Below are 7075 nucleotides of genomic sequence, written 5' to 3'. Positions count from 1 at the left end.
TTGACCTCTCGCTGCCGATCATGTGGTCGACCACGACCGGCAACGGGAGGTCCATCCCAATAACGCCCCTTAGGTCTCTGCGCAGTGCCGACCACGCTGGACATTCTTCCAGCGTATGCCGCGCAGAGTCCTGGGCCTCCTCGCAGTGTTGGCACTGCGATCCTCCCAATGCCAGTTATGAACACACAGTTTGAGGAAACGGAGGTATGCAGGTAATTTAACTTATGCGCATGCATTGCTACAACTTGTGCTGTATAATTTAGAATTTTTGTTACCGCGCCATCCGATTTTTATACATGTGCAAATACTCGTACACGCTGCATTGTATTTTTTTCCGCACGCGACAAGGAGGGGACAGAGGCGAGTTCCGGCTCGCGTCTGTCCCCTCCCCCCGTCCCACCCCCCTGGTCAACCCGCATAAAACTTAAAAATATGATAAAATACAAGATAAAATCAATAATTGTAAAGGTGTATAGATAAAATAGATAAAATAAAAGTCAATAAATAAATAAATAATAATAAGTAAATAAATACAATGGACAAAACACAATAAACATAAGAAGGGGGGCAAAATAAAGGGGAATAAAAGATAAAGATAAAATTTATAATATAGTGTAAAATGAAATATTATAAAATGAAAGGAGGGGGGTCGACCGGCAGGTCGCATCTTTGTAGAGAGGGGGGGAAAGGAATTATTGCGCCACCTCGCCCCCCGCGACCTGTCCACCTCGGAGGCGCCTTAACGGCCAGCCCCCCTTGGCGGCGGTGGAAGTACTAAGTAGTGCCACCGCCGCCATTACGTCTGCGGCCCCTTACGGGGGCCGTCGGCCTCGTCGGGGTTGCCCCGCCGATGCTAGCCTCCTGGCGGAGAGCGGGTCGGCTTCCCTCTCCCTCTCCGCTGCCTCCTTCTGCGTTATCACAATCTAGCAGAAGGAGGCAATCGCTGCTCTTGACCTCTCGCTGCCGATCATGTGGTCGACCACGACCGGCAACGGGAGGTCCATCCCAATAACGCCCCTTAGGTCTCTGCGCGGTGCCGACCACGCTGGACATTCTTCCAGCGTATGCCGCGCAGAGTCCTGGGCCTCCTCGCAGTGGTGGCACTGCGATCCTCACAATGCCAGTTATGAACACACAGTTTGAGGAAACGGAGGTATGCAGGTAATTTAACTTATGCGCATGCATTGCTGCAACTTGTGCTGTATAATTTAGAATTTTTGTTACCGCGCCATCCGATTTTTATACATGTGCAAATACTCGTACACGCTGCATTGTATTTTTTTCCGCACTCGACAAGGAGGGGACAGAGGCGAGTTCCGGCTCGCGTCTGTCCCCTCCCCCCGGCCCACCACCCTGGTCAACCCGCATAAAACTTAAAAATATGATAAAATAAAAGATAAAATCAGTAAATGAAAAGGTGTATAGATAAAATAGATAAAATAAAAGTCAATAAATAAATAAATAATAATAAGTAAATAAATACAATGGACAAAACACAACAAACATAAGAAGGGTGGCAAAATAAAGGGGAATAAAAGATAAAGATAAAATTTATAATATAGAGTAAAATGAAATATTATAAAATAAATGGAGGGTGGTCGACCGGCAGGTCGCATCTTTGTAGAGGGGGGGAGGGGATTATTGCTCCACCTCGCCCCCCGCGACCTGAACACCTCGGGGGCGCCTTAACGGCCAGCCCCCCTTGGCGGCGGTGGAAGTACTAAGTAGTTCCACCGCCGCCATTACGTCTGCGGCCCCTTACGGGGGCCGTCGGCCTCGTCGGGGTTGCCCCGCCGATGCTAGCCTCCTGGCGGGGAGCGGGTCGGCTTCCCTCTCCCTCTCCGCTGCCTCCTTCTGCGTTATCACAATCTAGCAGAAGGAGGCAATCGCTGCTCTTGACCTCTCGCTGCCGATCATGTGGTCGACCACGACCGGCAACGGGAGGTCCATCCCAATAACGCCCCTTAGGTCTCTGCGCGGTGCCGACCACGCTGGACATTCTTCCAGCGTATGCCGCGCAGAGTCCTGGGCCTCCTCGCAGTGGTGGCACTGCGATCCTCCCAATGCCAGTTATGAACACACAGTTTGAGGAAACGGAGGTATGCAGGTAATTTAACTTATGCGCATGCATTGCTGCAACTTGTGCTGTATAATTTAGAATTTTTGTTACCGCGCCATCCGATTTTTATACATGTGCAAATACTCGTACACGCTGCATTGTATTTTTTTCCGCACGCGACAAGGAGGGGACAGAGGCGAGTTCCGGCTCGCGTCTGTCCCCTCCCCCCGTCCCACCACCCTGGTCAACCCGCATAAAACTTAAAAATATGATAAAATAAAAGATAAAATCAGTAAATGAAAAGGTGTATAGATAAAATAGATAAAATAAAAGTCAATAAATAAATAAATAATAATAAGTAAATAAATACAATGGACAAAACACAACAAACATAAGAAGGGTGGCAAAATAAAGGGGAATAAAAGATAAAGATAAAATTTATAATATAGAGTAAAATGAAATATTATAAAATAAAGGAGGGTGGTCGACCGGCAGGTCGCATCTTTGTAGAGGGGGGGAGGGGATTATTGCTCCACCTCGCCCCCCGCGACCTGTCCACCTCGGGGGCGCCTTAACGGGTTGCCCCGCCGATGCTAGCCTCCTGGCGGAGAGCGGGTCGGCTTCCCTCTCCCTCTCCGCTGCCTCCTTCTGCGTTATCACAATCTAGCAGAAGGAGGCAATCGCTGCTCTTGACCTCTCGCTGCCGATCATGTGGTCGACCACGACCGGCAACGGGAGGTCCATCCCAATAACGCCCCTTTGGTCTCTGCGCGGTGCCGACCACGCTGGACATTCTTCCAGCGTATGCCGCGCAGAGTCCTGGGCCTCCTTGCAGCGGTGGCACTGCGATCCTCCCAATGCCAGTTATGAACACACAGTTTGAGGAAACGGAGGTATGCAGGTAATTTAACTTATGCGCATGCATTGCTGCAACTTGTGCTGTATAATTTAGAATTTTTGTTACCGCGCCATCCGATTTTTATACATGTGCATATACTCGTACACGCTGCATTGTATTTTTTTCCGCACGCGACAAGGAGGGGACAGAGGCGAGTTCCGGCTCGCGTCTGTCCCCTCCCCCCGTCCCACCCCCTGGTCAACCCGCATAAAACTTAAAAATATGATAAAATACAAGATAAAATCAATAATTGAAAAGGTGTATAGATAAAATAGATAAAATAAAAGTCAATAAATAAATAAATAATAATAAGTAAATAAATACAATGGACAAAACACAACAAACATAAGAAGGGGGGCAAAATAAAGGGGAATAAAAGATAAAAATAAAATTTATAATACGGAGTAAAATGATATTTTATAAAATAAAAGCAGGGGGGTCGACCGGCAGGTCGCATCTTTGTAGAGAGGGGGGGAAAGGAATTATTGCGCCACCTCGCCCCCCGCGACCTGTCCACCTCGGAGGCGCCTTAACGGCCAGCCCCCCTTGGCGGCGGTGGAAGTACTAAGTAGTGCCACCGCCGCCATTACGTCTGCGGCCCCTTACGGGGGCCGTCGGCCTCGTCGGGGTTGCCCCGCCGATGCTAGCCTCCTGGCGGAGAGCGGGTCGGCTTCCCTCTCCCTCTCCGCTGCCTCCTTCTGCGTTATCACAATCTAGCAGAAGGAGGCAATCGCTGCTCTTGACCTCTCGCTGCCGATCATGTGGTCGACCACGACCGGCAACGGGAGGTCCATCCCAATAACGCCCCTTAGGTCTCTGCGCGGTGCCGACCACGCTGGACATTCTTCCAGCGTATGCCGCGCAGAGTCCTGGGCCTCCTCGCAGTGGTGGCACTGCGATCCTCACAATGCCAGTTATGAACACACAGTTTGAGGAAACGGAGGTATGCAGGTAATTTAACTTATGCGCATGCATTGCTGCAACTTGTGCTGTATAATTTAGAATTTTTGTTACCGCGCCATCCGATTTTTATACATGTGCAAATACTCGTACACGCTGCATTGTATTTTTTTCCGCACTCGACAAGGAGGGGACAGAGGCGAGTTCCGGCTCGCGTCTGTCCCCTCCCCCCGGCCCACCACCCTGGTCAACCCGCATAAAACTTAAAAATATGATAAAATAAAAGATAAAATCAGTAAATGAAAAGGTGTATAGATAAAATAGATAAAATAAAAGTCAATAAATAAATAAATAATAATAAGTAAATAAATACAATGGACAAAACACAACAAACATAAGAAGGGTGGCAAAATAAAGGGGAATAAAAGATAAAGATAAAATTTATAATATAGAGTAAAATGAAATATTATAAAATAAATGGAGGGTGGTCGACCGGCAGGTCGCATCTTTGTAGAGGGGGGGAGGGGATTATTGCTCCACCTCGCCCCCCGCGACCTGAACACCTCGGGGGCGCCTTAACGGCCAGCCCCCCTTGGCGGCGGTGGAAGTACTAAGTAGTTCCACCGCCGCCATTACGTCTGCGGCCCCTTACGGGGGCCGTCGGCCTCGTCGGGGTTGCCCCGCCGATGCTAGCCTCCTGGCGGGGAGCGGGTCGGCTTCCCTCTCCCTCTCCGCTGCCTCCTTCTGCGTTATCACAATCTAGCAGAAGGAGGCAATCGCTGCTCTTGACCTCTCGCTGCCGATCATGTGGTCGACCACGACCGGCAACGGGAGGTCCATCCCAATAACGCCCCTTAGGTCTCTGCGCGGTGCCGACCACGCTGGACATTCTTCCAGCGTATGCCGCGCAGAGTCCTGGGCCTCCTCGCAGTGGTGGCACTGCGATCCTCCCAATGCCAGTTATGAACACACAGTTTGAGGAAACGGAGGTATGCAGGTAATTTAACTTATGCGCATGCATTGCTGCAACTTGTGCTGTATAATTTAGAATTTTTGTTACCGCGCCATCCGATTTTTATACATGTGCAAATACTCGTACACGCTGCATTGTATTTTTTTCCGCACGCGACAAGGAGGGGACAGAGGCGAGTTCCGGCTCGCGTCTGTCCCCTCCCCCCGTCCCACCACCCTGGTCAACCCGCATAAAACTTAAAAATATGATAAAATAAAAGATAAAATCAGTAAATGAAAAGGTGTATAGATAAAATAGATAAAATAAAAGTCAATAAATAAATAAATAATAATAAGTAAATAAATACAATGGACAAAACACAACAAACATAAGAAGGGTGGCAAAATAAAGGGGAATAAAAGATAAAGATAAAATTTATAATATAGAGTAAAATGAAATATTATAAAATAAAGGAGGGTGGTCGACCGGCAGGTCGCATCTTTGTAGAGGGGGGGAGGGGATTATTGCTCCACCTCGCCCCCCGCGACCTGTCCACCTCGGGGGCGCCTTAACGGGTTGCCCCGCCGATGCTAGCCTCCTGGCGGAGAGCGGGTCGGCTTCCCTCTCCCTCTCCGCTGCCTCCTTCTGCGTTATCACAATCTAGCAGAAGGAGGCAATCGCTGCTCTTGACCTCTCGCTGCCGATCATGTGGTCGACCACGACCGGCAACGGGAGGTCCATCCCAATAACGCCCCTTTGGTCTCTGCGCGGTGCCGACCACGCTGGACATTCTTCCAGCGTATGCCGCGCAGAGTCCTGGGCCTCCTTGCAGCGGTGGCACTGCGATCCTCCCAATGCCAGTTATGAACACACAGTTTGAGGAAACGGAGGTATGCAGGTAATTTAACTTATGCGCATGCATTGCTGCAACTTGTGCTGTATAATTTAGAATTTTTGTTACCGCGCCATCCGATTTTTATACATGTGCATATACTCGTACACGCTGCATTGTATTTTTTTCCGCACGCGACAAGGAGGGGACAGAGGCGAGTTCCGGCTCGCGTCTGTCCCCTCCCCCCGTCCCACCCCCTGGTCAACCCGCATAAAACTTAAAAATATGATAAAATACAAGATAAAATCAATAATTGAAAAGGTGTATAGATAAAATAGATAAAATAAAAGTCAATAAATAAATAAATAATAATAAGTAAATAAATACAATGGACAAAACACAACAAACATAAGAAGGGGGGCAAAATAAAGGGGAATAAAAGATAAAAATAAAATTTATAATACGGAGTAAAATGATATTTTATAAAATAAAAGCAGGGGGGTCGACCGGCAGGTCGCATCTTTGTAGAGGGGGGGGGAGGGGATTATTGCTCCACCTCGCCCCCCGCGAACTGTCCACCTCGGGAGCGCCTTAACGGCCAGCCCCCCTTGGCGGCGGTGGAAGTACTAAGTAGTACCACCGCCGCCATTACGTCTGCGGCCCCTTACGGGGGCCGTCGGCCTCGTCGGGGTTGCCCCGCCGATGCTAGCCTCCTGGCGGAGAGCGGGTCGGCTTCCCTCTCCCTCTCCGCTGCCTCCTTCTGCGTTATCACAATCTCGCAGAAGGAGGCAATCGCTGCTCTTGACCTCTCGCTGCCGATCATGTGGTCGACCACGACCGGCAACGGTAGGTCCATCCCAATAACGCCCCTTAGGTCTCTGCGCGGTGCCGACCACGCTGGACATTCTTCCAGCGTATGCCGCGCAGAGTCCTGGGCCTCCTTGCAGTGGTGGCACTGCGATCCTCCCAATGCCAGTTATGAACACACAGTTTGAGGAAACGGAGGTATGCAGGTAATTTAACTTATGCGCATGCATTGCTGCAACTTGTGCTGTATAATTTAGAATTTTTGTTACCGCGCCATCCGATTTTTATACATGTGCAAATACTCGTACACGCTGCATTGTATTTTTTTCCGCACGCGACAAGGAGGGGACAGAGGCGAGTTCCGGCTCGCGTCTGTCCCCTCCCCCCGTCCCACCACCCTGGTCAACCCGCATAAAACTTAAAAATATGATAAAATACAAGATAAAATCAATAATTGTAAAGGTGTATAGATAAAATAAAAGTCATTAAATAAATAAATAATAATAAGTAAATAAATACAATGGACAAAACACAACAAACATAAGAAGAGGGGCAAAATAAAGGGGAATAAAAGATAAAGATAAAATTTATAATATAGAGTAAAATGAAATATTATACAATAAAAGG

Source organism: Lasioglossum baleicum, unplaced genomic scaffold (assembly GCF_051020765.1).
Source record: "Lasioglossum baleicum unplaced genomic scaffold, iyLasBale1 scaffold0029, whole genome shotgun sequence".
Classification (NCBI taxonomy): domain Eukaryota; kingdom Metazoa; phylum Arthropoda; class Insecta; order Hymenoptera; family Halictidae; genus Lasioglossum; species Lasioglossum baleicum.
Note: the sequence above shows the minus strand (reverse complement) of the source record.